This window comes from Limulus polyphemus, unplaced genomic scaffold (genome assembly GCF_000517525.1).
Source record: "Limulus polyphemus unplaced genomic scaffold, Limulus_polyphemus-2.1.2 Scaffold1094, whole genome shotgun sequence".
Classification (NCBI taxonomy): Eukaryota; Metazoa; Arthropoda; class Merostomata; order Xiphosura; family Limulidae; genus Limulus; species Limulus polyphemus.
In genome coordinates this window covers 76139-91576 of record NW_013666704.1, presented here as the reverse complement: position 1 = coordinate 91576, position 15438 = coordinate 76139, and the positions used below count along the sequence as shown (strand labels likewise).

The window sequence follows — 15438 nt, the reverse complement described above, 5'->3', positions numbered from 1 at the left end:
ACTGAATAAAATGTTTACCAGTATATCTAAACCTGCCTTTTTCATTTTATAAACCTACAAGCATAGATATATATTTGTCTTATAAAATGTTTAACTCGTCCTACCCAACTTGATTTAAGTTTCCCATAGAAACTTCTAAAGTTTTGTTCTTTTGAAACAAAGGATAATTTAGATTGTATTTTCAACCAAAATGTAATTAAACTTGTTACAAGTTTTTATTAACGATGTTTCAAAGTTATAATATATTTTTTGTAAGTACAGGAATGAATATATTTTATCTAATTTTAAATTCATATATTTGCGTTATAATTTTTTATTAATCCATGTAAGTATAAGTATTTGGTATTTGTAAAAATCATTTAGAAATAAATGTTATCAGTAAATTAAACTAAGTGGATATGAAACACAAAACTTAGCGGATTTGAATCATAAGCATACTCTTACAGGCAGATTTTTAACGTATTAATACACACTCACAGGCTTAATGTAAGGGTAGAAATAAAAGAAAATCAATATCAAATCACACCTCTTGGTTTCAGACCTACCCCGGTTGAGACTTTCATTAGGAGCAAATATACAACACGATGCCATTCGAGAAGGAAGCGATGTATATTTTGATTGCAACATTCAGGCGAATCCCTGGGTGTCAGAAGTTGGGTGGAGGTTTGAAGGCAAGCCACTCTTTAGTAAGACAAAAGAAGGCATCATTATTAGCAACCAAACTTTGGTATTGCAGAAAGTTACCAGAGAAAGACGAGGGCGCTATCAGTGTGTCGCAGCCAACGTGGAGGGAGAAGTAGAAAGTGAAGGAATAACATTGCGAGTACACTGTAAGTTAGATTATTCTTTACTGGTTAAGTGCATGTGTCGATTTCGTTAGCAGCAATATTGTTTTTCGAACAGAATAAAAATAATTGGTATTCAGTTGGCATTTTTAAAGCTAATACGTGTTGGGGCAAAAGTCATAAGGTGGGTCATTATAAAATTACATTTAAATATAAATATATATGTATACATAGACACACACACACATACATACCTGTGTACGTATATGATTGAAAATAGTTTTGTATGTATTAGCTTTCGATTCTTGACGAAATTTCAACTTATGGCCCCAGTGCATACATACCTTTTGAAGAATGCTCTTATTTCATACAATATCTCATCTTCTACTTTGTTTAATATTTACCTGAATTTTATAATGTTGGCGATACACATAGACGTTTCTTGAAAATTTAAATCTGCATGAATATTTAATACTTTTTTTTACTAATTTTAAATTTAATGTTTGTTTGTAATTAAGCACAAAGCTATACAATGGGCTACCTGTGCTCTGCCCACCACGGGTATCGAAACCCGGATTCTTACGTTGTAAGTCCGCTGTGCAACTGGGGGGCCTTTAAATTAATGATAAAAACTATGATTAGAAATATGGAATCAGTATAAGTAGCCGTTTGGTACCTATTCTAATTTGGTATTTCAACCTGAAAGATACCCTATTCGCTATATAGTCTAAGTAATCAGTTGATATCTTTAAGATATAGACCAAGCCATCTCCAATTTAGAAGAACCAGGTAGCAATACTCACTGCTTGCGTTGCTATTCTTAATCCAATAGCGAAACGTCACAAAAAATGTCCCAAAGCTGAAAAAATTGAGTTTTTCAGCGATATCTCGCTGCTCGAACTTTGGATCTTCTGATCTGCAGTCCTGCTAAGCCTCGCCTCACGCGTATCTAGTTAACTTATGTATGATAAAAAATTAAACCCCAATCATAGAAAGTTCCTTTTAGTCTTATGTTTATTATTTCAGAAGATTTGAAGAATATGTTGTAATAATAATATTAATCTGTTCTTGTATATTGTTAAACGATGTAATTAGAGTGCTCGACTCGATGGATCGAATCCCAGTCCAACCAAACATGCTCCACCTTTCAGCCGTGGAGACGTTATAATCTGACGGTCAATCCCTCTATTCGTTGATAAAAGAGTAGCCTAAGAGTTGGCGGTGAGTGGTGATGACTAGCTGCTTTTCCACTAATCTTTCACTACTAAGTTTGGGACGGCTAGCGTAGATAGCCCTCGCATAGTTTTGCGCGAAATTAACAACAAACCAATTGAAACATCTACATTGTTCATCAGATAAACTGTTTAAAATATTAAAGTTATATATGAAACCTGGTATATCATCCAATTTACAAATTGTCACTGATTTATATAGGATTTGATGATTTCCAGCTGTCATCAGTATTTCTGTGCAACAGGAAATGGAAAGAGCAAGAGTGGTTTTCTTTTTTTGGTGGATTGTATATTTATATGATGTTTTAGTTATCATTTACTCACTACAGTAAACTTGTATTTATATATGATATAAAGAGTGTATAGCGTTTATGGGATTAATATGTTTGTCTAAAGCGACTAATAGATTGGGCTTCATATTTGTTTTTAAGGATCATGCTTAATAGATAGAGTAAACGAAATAATCACTGTTCTAACGAATTTATTATTATGTATTTATTTTTAATATGAACAACGTTCAGATTAAATTTGTATTTAAAAAATATACTGTAATGTCCTAAAATTATAAACTTTCTTTACTCTTTAGTTTAATAAAAATTTTTAATGTAAGAAATATTAGAACTTTCCTACATTCACACGTGAGATATTGATCTATTTTCTCGTCTTTAGTTTCCAAAGTAACCCTTTCTTGTACACTTTCCTGAGTGTATTCGATATCTTTCTGATCAAATCTATCTTAGATGCTCCTGTGTGTAAACCTGGTCAGAAAATCGTTTACGGCGTTGGTAGAATGGAGTCTGTGGTCATCAGGTGCGAAGTTCTAGCAGATCCTACAGATGTTACTTTTCACTGGTCTTTGAACAATACCTTCGAAAGCCACGAACTGCGTTCTTTCATAACCAACAAAACAGTTAGTGAAGCCACATATAAGCCAAGAACAAGATATGGTTACGGAATATTGAGCTGTTGGGCGAAGAACGCAATTGGCACGCAGAAAGAGCGTTGCAACTACAGCGTTATACCAGCAGGTAACTTATTTTGTATTTATTTTTTATTTGCATCAGATGTAGTCGAAAATGCTTAATTAGCCTATGTAAAAACATGCGTCAATATTGATCCTAATCAGGAATACAACGAAGAGTGTTTTTCCCAAACTTTCAGGGCTCTTGATGGATAAGTTATTGCAACATATTTGGATCTATAAATATGTATATATATATATAAATTTCATGTTGAAACGAACTGTTTTTTCCCTTTAATTTACTGATTAATTTGGTAGTAATATAGCAAAGCAAGTACAAAGTGAAACAAATTATTAGTCTTCAAAATTCGTATATTATTATTTAATTCATATTCAAGCATACAGAACATAAGCATTATCACAAGAAGTTTTAGTTATTCTACACCATAGATACTATTTTCTAAACATTTATAAATGCTTGTATTACGCCCACTTTGACAACACCTTATTACGATCGTATTACATTTGTACTTCGTTTTCTATTCTTAATCCATCAATTTGCTTTAGGTTGTACTTATTCCTACCAGGAACTGACACATACTAATGTAAACATAACAAACTGCTGTTTTTCCTATAATCAATAACACATAGATTTGGAAATAGGTTTCATTTCTTACTGGCTTTATATTACTTTCTTCTTTCACCTCTTTCGGTTTGTAACCCTGTACTACAACAGTAAATTTATGGAATTACAACACCAAATTCTGGGGTTCGATTTTTTGTGGAGGACACAGCAGATAGTCCAATGTGGCTTTGCTATACAACAAACAAACAACTTTCACTCACATCTCCTGGGCCTCTTTTCATTGAACTCCTGTGTTTTACATCCCATTCTCAAACCCGTACCGAACAAGCCCTTTTCTTTCTGTTCTTTAACACCTGTTTTTTCCCAATATATATAGGATTACAATATCTCATAATTATAAGGGGTTCGTAATTTTTACACCATCCATATTGGCTGCGCAAGAAAGACGATCGACAATTTCATTCATTTTCTAATGTCCTAGAGTCCCCTAATACCTTATAGACTTCTCACCTCTCTCAACTTCGACAAATGTTTTATTACACCTAACATAATCTCTTTGTTATCGCAGGCTTTAAAATTCTTGCGTATCACTGGTAATTTCACTGTCTTTTCATATTTCACAGTCTTTGCCTAGGAATGATAGGAAGAGCCGACATCGAAGGATCAAAAAGCGACGTCGCTATGAACGCTTGGCCGCCACAAGCCAGTTATCCCTGTGGTAACTTTTCTGACACCTCTTGCTTAAAACTCCTAAAGTCAAAAGGATCGATAGGTCCAGCTTTCGCGGTCCGTATTCGTACTGAAAATCAAGATCAAGCAAGCTTTTGCCCTTTTGCTCTTTCGTCTTATATCACTAGAACATTTGGAAAAGTCTACAGTCTTCTATACATATGCATAATCAATTCATTGTGAAATACCCACTGTCTCCTCCGTCCCAATAAGTTCACATATTCTTACCTTTTCATTCATTTGCATAACCAAACATTTACACACAACATAAATTTTAACCATAGCTGGATGAATTTTACGTACTGTATCTATACAAAATACATGTTAATTTTAATCAGGGCAAGATCACAGGCTAACATTGATAACTCAAGCACGATAGGGTATCTTTATTTCGATGGCCACTTGTTGGTCTATAAAATTAATCTACTCTAGTAACAGACTCCATAACAGAAGTTTTATGTTTTCATTCTTCACTCTGTCCAACCAGACTAAAGAGTTGTAAAATTAAACTACTGTAGTAACAGACTTCATCATAGAAGTTTTATGTTTTCATTCTTCACTCTGCCCAACCAGACTAAATAGCTATAAAATTAAACTACTGTAGTAACAGACTTCATCACAGAAGTTTTATGTTTCATTCTTCACTCTGTCCAACCAGACTAAAGAGTTATAAAATTAAACTACTGTAGTAACAGACTTCATCCCAGAAGTTTTATGTTTCATTCTTCACTCTGTCCAACCAGACTAAAGAGTTATAAAAATTAAACTACTGTAGTAACAGACTCCATCACAGAAGTTTGATGTCTTCCCTCTTCACTCTGTCCAACCAGACTAAAGAGCTATGATCCGTTTCCACGACAAATGCTTTACCTAAGAGAAAAAGCCTGAATCTGTCAAATTCTGTCACAATTCCCAAGCATTCTTTTTCGATAGTGGCTAAAGCTTTCTTGCACACTAGTACTTTCTGACTTAAATATGTCACTGGATGTTCCATAGGAATCGTCATCTATTTGACTCAGCACTACCCCTTTGTACAATAGTAGCTAACATCTTATAATTATGTAAAATCGTAATTATGCCCAGCACCCCTTTTACTTTCTTATAAGCCGTCTCTCTTGCCCCATGCCACACAACACTGTTTGGTCCTGATTTACAAGTCAATGCTATGAGCATGGCTGCAATTTCCACAAACCGGGAAAAGGTCTAACATATTTCTTTGTTGTAGGTTTCTCCCAATCTCTAACAGTTTTTACCTTTATCTTTTTCTGGAACAATCGATCCTTTACACGCCACCTGACCTTAGATACCCTATGCATTATACCTCAAGCTTACGTTTACCTGGGTTTGTTGTTAAGCTTGCTTTACTTAACCTGTCTAGTACTTCCCTCAACACTCTTACGTACTCATCCCAATTATTCATGTGTATGTCAACGTCATCTATGCAAGCCGTGAGTTACTCCCATAAGCCCCATAAGACGTTATCCATTAATCTCTGAAATGTTTCTGGACTACTCCTTGCTCCCATAAGCATTACATTAAGCTTCAATAATTAATGTTTCTGTAGTATTCCTTGCTCCCATAGGCGTTACATCAAACTTAAATAATTCATAAGGGGTACATAACGCTGTTTTCTCTTTATGTTCTTCCTTTGACACGACTTGGAAATAATCTTTCGATAAATCAATGTTACTAATGTACTGTACATAACCTTACCTCATCAGTCTTAGGTACTAACACTAAAGCTGATGCATTAGGACTAGAAGATTCCATAATATTTCCTCCTTTTAACAGTTTCTCATCTCCTCTTTAAGCGTTCCTTCAAATCATATAACACTCTCCTTTTTGGTTCCCTTATCACAGCTTCAGAGGTTACTTTTATTGTGTTATTTACTAACCAGGTCTGCCCTGGCCTATCGCCAAATACACTCTCATAATCTTTCATAATCTCACGTACTTCCTCCTGTTGTTTAAAGATTGATCCTTCAAATATTTTAACATAGTCTGTAATGATCTAAGATAGCTTTCTGTTCACTCTCGTTACTACTTGTCTCTGAATAGGTAATCAGATAAGTGCACCTCTATTGTAGCGTTTGTAGCGTAGCTTACGTATATTTACATGATACGTTTATCCCACTACTTTTTCATTCCTACATCTAGCTCATATGTCACTTTACCGACATGCTTAATTATAGGTAAAGGACCTATCGAACTTACTTTTTAACTATTTTTGGGTAATGGGTCCAGTATTTTGATTCGTTCTAACTTATTCTTCTCTAGCATTCTTATCATAGTGAAGCTTTTGTTTGTCTTTATTCTTCTGAGTAGCTTTAACCCTAATTTCTGTCCCTTTACTAACCGTTGTCCCAAGCTGGTCATATATGCTGACACATTTCATGACTTAGCTTCGTCTCTGGACCAACTTATTTTAATAAATCTAATGGATCCTTAACATCTCTATCATATAAGAACTCAAAGGGTGAAAATCCAGTTGTAGCTTTGGGATCTTTTCGATATGCAAGTGGCCCAAAATGCAATATCATACCCCAGTGAAAAGAATCTTTCTGTACCATAACTCTTAAAATGGCGTTAATTGTTCCAGTTGCTTTCTCATACATTCCAACGTTTGGGGTCTATAAGGACTAGTGTGTTTCATTTCTACTCTTATTACCTTCCACAGTTCTTGCAGATTTAAAACTGCTGCCTAAATCAGATAATAATTCACTAGGAAACCCACCCCGTGAGAAAATCACAATCAGCTCTCATGGTATTTTCTGCTTCCATAGAATTTAGTGAGAATACTTCTACATATCTAGTAGCAGAATCAATCACTGCTAGATTATATCTACTACCTTGTTTTCTTACTAGAAGTAGTCTGATAATATCAGCACTAATGGAACTAAAGGATTAACTAATAACTGGTAAGTTAACTTTTTCTTTTTACTTTCATGCACCTCTGACCAGCTAGCTGACATCCTAGATAGCTAGTTACATAAGTATCTCCTTATAATTCTGGTGGGGGGGGATCCAGTTTTATTTGCGTGTGTTAAGTAGCTCTACTAACTTGATTTTCACCTACTTTCAACCGATTATGTTTCCTCGTCATTACGTATTCATCCGTTATTATCACTGTCTCAAATGTGTTTGCTAGCTTCCTATCTTTTAATCATATTAAAAACTGTGCTGATAATAATAATAATGATAAAAAACACAATATCGTATATAGCAATTAATGAAAAACCACAGTAAACGGAACAAACTGTCAGAAGTCTGATATTAGAGAAACTAGTTTCGACACATTCGTGCGTCCTCTTCAGTCTCACGTTGTCTTCTGGCTGGAAAAAACTGGTCAACAAACGCCTACGTGATCCCTGATCTTGGAATTCTCCTAAGGACACAGGAGGTCAGGAAATTGTTAAGTTTAAAGTGGTCTTGGGAGGTGTTGAAATTAGGCTGGATTCTGGTTAAGCAACTTTCAACAATTCTTCTTTTCATGCGTTTCGTATAAAATTCTTGTTACTTACCAATCAATTTGATGGCCAGAATCTCTCATCAGAAACTCTCATGTCAACACTTCTCCGGTTTCACCTACATAACCTTTCTCATAGGATTGACATGGTATAATATAAATGCCTTGTTTTTATCTTCAGCTGTTTTTCTGTTTGAAGTTAGGTTATTTTTAATGGTGTTCGGATATTTGTATATGATTCTAAAGTTATTCTTCCTTAATATTCTCTAAAGGGGTTCAATGTTAGTGTTGTAACCAATATAAAGTGGTTTCACATTATCATTGGTTGATCTTTCTTTATCTTCATGGAACAAGGTTTTTCTTGCTCTGAGATGACAACTTGTAGTGAAATGTTGTGGAAAATGTAAATCTAAACTGTTTTGGATGTGCGACGAAGATATTTTTCGAACAACTGGGAATATATGTCCTGCTAACCATTTATATAATGGGTATGTGACAGACTCCACGTTAGAAATTGTAGGTCTCAGGAGACAGTCTCCTTTATGTGTTTTAAGCTAACCGTACATGTAAGGTAAGGAAGGATTAATAAGTTTTAACTTTTTTTAAATATCTGTGTAATCAGCAAGAATTGTACGTGGTTGTCTGTTAAAGTCAGAGACCTTCTTAGGTAATAGATTGGAGCTTAATTTTTCATAAACATACGTGTCAATAAGAATTTCTTCTAACTTTCTTTCATAAACAATTTTGTCTAAGATAATGATTTGGCTAGTTTGTCTGACTTTATTATTACAATATAGTTGTTCAACCTCAATTTTCTATCTCTTCAGAAAGACAGTGGGGAAGGATGAGTGCCACTATTATTATCATTATATAATGCACTAATTATGGAATTCGTTATGAGGTTCATATCTTCACTGTTGTCCTTGGCTGACTTAACAATATCTGATATTAAGTCTACATTTAGGGTCGCTTCTTTCCCCCACTGTTTTTCCTGCCAGAAGACAACGTGAGACTGAAGAGGATGCACGAATGTGTCGAAACTAGTTTCTCTAATATCAGACTTCTTACAGTTTGTTTCGTTTACTGTGGTTTTTCACTAATGTTTTGATAATTTTGTCAAAATTTGCTTTTACAGTTTCAATTCTACAATATTATCAGCGTCTCCAGTACAGTTATCTGGCCCGCTGTGAAAAAAGTTTGGTGACCCCTGTCTAATCCCTTAGAAACTGACCAAGGCTAGCTGTTTTTCATTGCTCTCAACTCCAGCTGATGATTATTACACCTAACTTCATAACAGTTTGTTCGATATTTACTTGGTCATCCCTTATAAACAACAAAAAAGAAACAAAACGCTTAACGCGTGTTTTCGCCGATAGTTCAACAACACTGTCACGTTAAAATTTTTGTAACTTCTCTTTTATTTTACAATTATTGCTTTTTCGTAGATATTCTGTTTAATTGGAATATGTAAATATTATTTTGGAATGAATAAGATTTCTGATATATGTATATTTATTCAGGAAGTCCAGATCCTGTGAAAAATTGTGAGGTCACCAACAGAACAATATCTGATATTGAGATAGAATGTGAAGCTGGGTATAATGGTGGACTAAAACAGTTCTTCCATTTGGAAGTGTTCAACTCTCCATTAGAGAAACTGCAGACGAATATGACCAAAAAAGATTTCCCAATTTTTAATATCAACAATCTTCCACCGGGAACGAACTTTATTCTTGCAATTTATGCATCAAACTCCAAAGGAAAAAGTCATTCTGTCTCTTTAACAGCAACAACATTACCAGCTCCGGAAAAACGCACAGGTAAACAGACTTATCATTTATAAATCAAGATAAACCGAACGAAAGAAAAAAAAAAAGCTTTTGAGGTAATCTCGAAAATTTACATTTGAGCCTAATGGAAATTATTCCCACTTATTTTCTATAAAAAACAAAATAAAAATGACAGTCTATCATTTTCGTAGTTTTATTTTAATTTAAGGTTTACGAAAGAGTGGAATATTCAGTTTTATCACATACTTGTATTTATATTTTATTTATATATTAGCCAAATTTGAAAGACCCGCGATCAGTCCCGTGTTAGGGGTCCTAATTGGAATAGTTGGAGCTTTGGTGCTTCTGGCTGTTTTGATTGTCATCATAATGAGATTTAGAACTCAAGAAGAAGAGAAAGGTAAGCCTCTTACCATAAAAACTCCGATATTCCTAATATTAATGTTCTGCTTTTAAAAAGGCGCATTTAATAACAAATTATAAACATATGATTTAAGAGCTATCAGCGGAATGAAATATTATTTTTCCGCGTGTGAGTAGTGATCTGTTCAAAATGTGAAGTTACTGTTTAATCAAGAAAGTCTGTTCAAAATGTGAAGTTACTGTTTAATCAAGAATATTTAGTTTCTAGTTTAACTTGTTACCTTAAAATATTAAATTGAATACATTGAGTAAAGTTATTGCGTAAACCCGCCTTATTGTTAGAATTATACAAGCACATATGTGGGTTCCAACGCGTTGTAGTGCAATGACATAATCACAAACAAAATTAATTCCTTTAGTTTTAGGAAATCTTCTCATTGGCATTGTTCAGTGACTGCACATTGTCAGTAAAAACAAAACTTAGTATATTATTATCAGCAAGTGCAATAAAAGGCACAAGGACATCAAACATTTTCGTTAAATGTAAACTATATTGAGAAATGTTTAAGAATGGACTGTAACTTTTACCTAAATCAAACGTTTGAATCTCTCGAATGATAATTTCTACTATATTAATTTATTATAAATACTTCTGGTGAATGTTCAGTTCATAATGCTAGCATTTCAGACAATTAAATTGTAATAGCGCTAAATAAGGCTTACGGAACGATGATAAAAACCGTTTTGTTTTCGAGGAATCTCACACTCATGCATTTCACCACTCCCAATAAAAAATCATTGGATTATTTTAATTCTGTAATGGAAAGGTTTAGTTTTAACCTTTTGATGCACAAAATAAGTCCTTTTAAAGTAAGTGTAAATAACAGCAGTTTTCTAATTGTTTTCTATGATATTATTCTAAAGTGTTGAATTGCATTTGTGTTTCTTCTCGGCGGTGGCATAACACTTCAAATTCGGTGTTCTGTGCAGAGTTGGTAAAAAAAAGTACCCCAAGAGGTGGCAGTGGATGATGTTGACTAGCTGACTTTCCGCTAGTCTATCACTGCTAAATTAGGGACGACTAGCGAAGATAGCCCTCGGGTAACTTTGCGCGAAATTCAAACCAAACCCAAACTAACCAAACATCATAATATCGTCTAGGTGTTTACTACGCTACAAGATTAATATAAGATAGTTCATCCTTAAATTTGTATCGGATATAAATTAGGTAAAATATAAGATTTCTTTTGTTTTTTATATCAATCTCTTTATCATCGAATATTTTTAAAAATTAAAGATTTTTCATCATTTATAACAAATGTTGATTTACTTTGTTGATTTTTAGCCACATTGGGCTATTTGTTGTGCCCACCGTTGGGAAGCGAACCCCGAATTTTAGCGTTGTCCTAAGGGAAACGCTAAATTTAATGTTTATCTCAGATGTTTTTCTTCTCTTTTGCTTTCTAGTTGTTTTACGACATCTGTAATTGAACTAAACCTTTTTAAAGTGTATTAGTGATATTATGATTTTACGATTATTACACACATACGAACACGCTTTTTATGAATATGTGTTTTTGTGCAGAAAAAGTTTATAATATGCTAAGATAAGACGATAGTAATATTTAATAAACTTCTCAAACGAAGCATAAGCTGTTGTAAATATAACGTGATATTGACAAGTTAAAATTCCAAGATTTCGCTATAAGATCTGAACCATTAATGTTTCATGGTACATAAATCGTATAAGTAACTTTCGAAACGTAATGTGAGAAAATATTAGATAATATAATAGATTAATGACGAACAGTTTCGAAGTAAAAGATATAAGATGTTACTATGATAATTTATGAAAAAAGTTTTATCACAAGTCTAGGAATTTTAAAGATAATATTTAACTATCAATATGATTAATGGAAACACTATGTTTTAGTACTAGAACATAAATCTTACATTTTTAGTTTATGTATTCTCATCTAGTTGCACGACTAATAAAAAAACGATTATAATATATAAATGGAATCATACGTAAAGTATCACACTTTATAACAGCATTACTTTTTTTTTATCTTCTTCAGTGCTTATTTACTTTTTTATCGTAGGTCCAGCAGGTGAAGATATAGTGAACAAGTAAGTTGTGTATTCGTTGTCGTTGATTTATTCGATATTAATGAAATGAAGAAAATACACTTAATTTTGTTGAAAATAAAAATGTTCCTAATTGCTAAGCCTACTGGTGAGAGCGCTCGACTCGGAATCTACTTGTCTTTTTCAGCTGTGAGAGCGTCATAATGCCATGTTTAATTCCACTATTTGTTGGTAAAGTGTAGCCTAAAGTGCTTTCCCTATAACCGGAAGTTGAAAATCAGAGAAAGCGGCAGATAACCTTAGTAACTTTGTCAAAAAAGATAACAAACTTAATGGTCAATAATAGTTCATTTAGAATCTTTTCCTAATTTCATGCTTACCCTATGCTTGTTATAGAGGGCGATACGGATTAGAGAAGACTTGGAGAGTTAACCTCTTATACTTTAATAGATTTTGAATATTATTTAATATTAATATTACTATTTGTAGTAATTTGAGATAAAAGACAAAAGTATAACTAGATTTAGTAATATTGTTAAATAAAAACAGCAGGGTTAAAGTTTTAAATTAGAACTTAGTTATGTAACCAGTACAATAAAGTTAGATTAGGCTTAGGACGCGTAACGGTACTTTAGGCTTAGCTATAATTCAACTTAGTGGTAAATCGTAAAACAGGTTAAATACATTGTTTTATTAAACAAATACAATATAAAGACTACTTAATTGTCTCTTCGTGTTTTAAGGGTTAAATTGTTCACTTGACTTTAGATTCATTATTTAAAATTAAGCTTATAGGTAGGTTATAAAGTAGGCTAAATACATTATTAGTATTAGTATTATTAGTATTACGTAAACATAAATAAGGTTTAAAAAGACTAGTTTAGTAGTTTTTTGTCACTTCTATAAAGTAAAATATTAGCTTAATTAAAGAATGTGAACATAAAGTAGTAATAAAAAATAATTCATTTTATCATCAAACTTTAGGTTTAACAGTATTGGTAACAGGCTACAGTATTGAGAATTTTTATATCCAAGCTACAAATACAATGGTTAAGACTAGCGTAAGAGTTAAACGTTCACACTTTGTTAGATGTGATGGGTGCAATGAGTAGGTTTTATGTGGGAACTCGGGACTGGTATGTACTTTTAAGGAAGCTAGTAGTAAATATATGCAATTTGTATGTAAAGTTTGTAGGTTGGAGGCTATCATAATTAAAATAGAGGCAATAGATAAAGATAAGTGTAGACTGCAGGAAATGGCAGCAGGATTTCAAGAGTAGCTTAAGCTTTTACATGCAAAGGGTACATTTTCTAGAAATGAAGTTAGAGTACCATTAGGGTAAAAAGTATTAGATTTAATTGTAATGAGCCTATGTTGTTGAGCAACAGATTTGGCCCTTGGCTCGTGTAGATGAGGAACTATTGGAGGGAGTTAATAGTTAATAGGTGATTCCTTGACAAGGCATGTGGACAGGATAGTCTATGAAGTAAATAGGGAGAAAATAATTAGATTATGCTATCCCGGTGTCACAGGTTGTTTACATAGTGGCTAATAATGTAGGGAAATGTAGGTCAGAGGAGATAATTAATAAGTATAAGGGGATGATAAAGACATCTAAAAAAAGGACATAACTTAATTGTGTCGGGGATAATACCAAGAATTAATTGTGGGGTTTAAATTATGAGTAGGTCACTAGGACTAAATACTAGGCTTAGGTTAATATGTAAAGATAAACAGATTGGTTGTTTGGACTTGTCGGATCAATTCAATGGAAGAAGGGAGCTTTTTGAATGAATGGTTTACAGTTAAATACAATACGGTCTGGCTTGTTTGAAAGGGCTATTAGGTCAGCTTTAAGTGAAGTTTCAAACTAGGACTAGACAGTGATGAGGGTCAGGATAAACTAAATGTAGAGAAAAATTTAGCACAGGAAATTAGTATAGAAGTAGTTCTAAGAATAGGCGTAATTGTTACATTGTAATGTTAGAAGTATAAGAAGTAACAAAGATGACTTCAGGGCACTGGTAGAAATGGGGTATTTTGATGTAATGGGAATAACTGAAACGAGATTAAACGTAGATGATTTTGATGACAGAAATTTCTTTCAAATACAGAGTTATAGGTTATTTAATAAGGTGTATTTGCGTGTGTGTTTTCCCTATAGCAAAGCCTCATCGGGCTATCTACCGTGTCCATTGAAGGGAATCAAATCCCTGATTTTGGTTTTGTAAATCCGTAGATTTACCGCTGTCCCAGCGGGGGACATTTAATAGGGATAGGCTACTAAAGAGAGGGGGGATGGCTTTATATGTAAAATGTTAGATACATATTGTTGAAACTGAGGATATCAAAGATAATATCAAGGAGATTGAATACATTTGGGTTTCTATTAGCAGACATAAAGGGAAAAGGCTTTTAGTTGACATTTATTACAAACCAGATAATACTGATGAAATGAATGATAAACTTTACAGTGAGATTAAGATTTTAACTGTTAATGAGGGCATAATTATGGGTGATTTTAATTTCGGGCATATAAATTAGGAAATGCTAGAGTCAAACCACGAGAGAGAAAGGTTTTGGGAAATGTTCAAGATGGTTTTATTCATCAAGTGGCCAAGAAACCGGTTAGAAACAATGCTATTTTAGATTTATTGTTAGAAATTGTTGAGAGGGTAGAAACTGGAGAACATCTGGGTGCAAATGGTCATTGCTCTATTAGGTTCGATGTTTTGTTGCATATGGAGATCAGGAATACTGATATTTTGGTTACAAATTTCACAAAAGTAATTTTTAAAGGATGTCACAAGAATTACCTGTTGGGAATTGGGCAGCTGAGTTATCCAGAGACACTCAGAGCTCAGTCTTACGACCTGTGCTATTTTTGATTTACATCAATGACATAGATGAATAAATGGTGAGTAAATTAATTAAATTTGCTGATGATATTAAGGTCTTGGTTTTGCTCGCTGTGAAGACGATGTTGCTGCTTTGCTAAATGATTTAGATCATTTAGTGAGTTGGAAAAATAAATGGCAGCTTGGTTTTAATTATAATAAATGCAAAATAATATATGTGGTTTTTTTTATAATTTGAATTATAAGTTAGTGATATTCCCATCCAAATTATACTTATAATTTGAAAGAAAAGGATCTTGGTGTAATGGTTGATTAGTCTCTTAAACCATCCAACCAGTGTGCTATTGCTGGTGTTAGGGCAAATAGGATTTTAGGTTGCATCTACAAAGATTTTGAATACGAAATGTCTAAAATTGTTTTTCTCTTGAAAAAAGGGAGAGTTAGAGAGGATTTGATTAAGGTGTTTAAGATTGTTTATGAATCGTTTTTTTTTTCATATTTAACAGTGAGAATAGTAGGGCTAGGGAACAAAAATATAAATTTTGGCAAGGTAGAAGTCATCCTCAGCTAAAATACTTT

At 33.3% G+C, this 15438-nt stretch overlaps 1 pseudogene; it reads left to right on the top strand.

Annotated features, from left to right (window-relative positions):
* Positions 1-15438, top strand: part of LOC106462101 — a 169365-nt pseudogene that overhangs the window by 119832 nt on the left and 34095 nt on the right.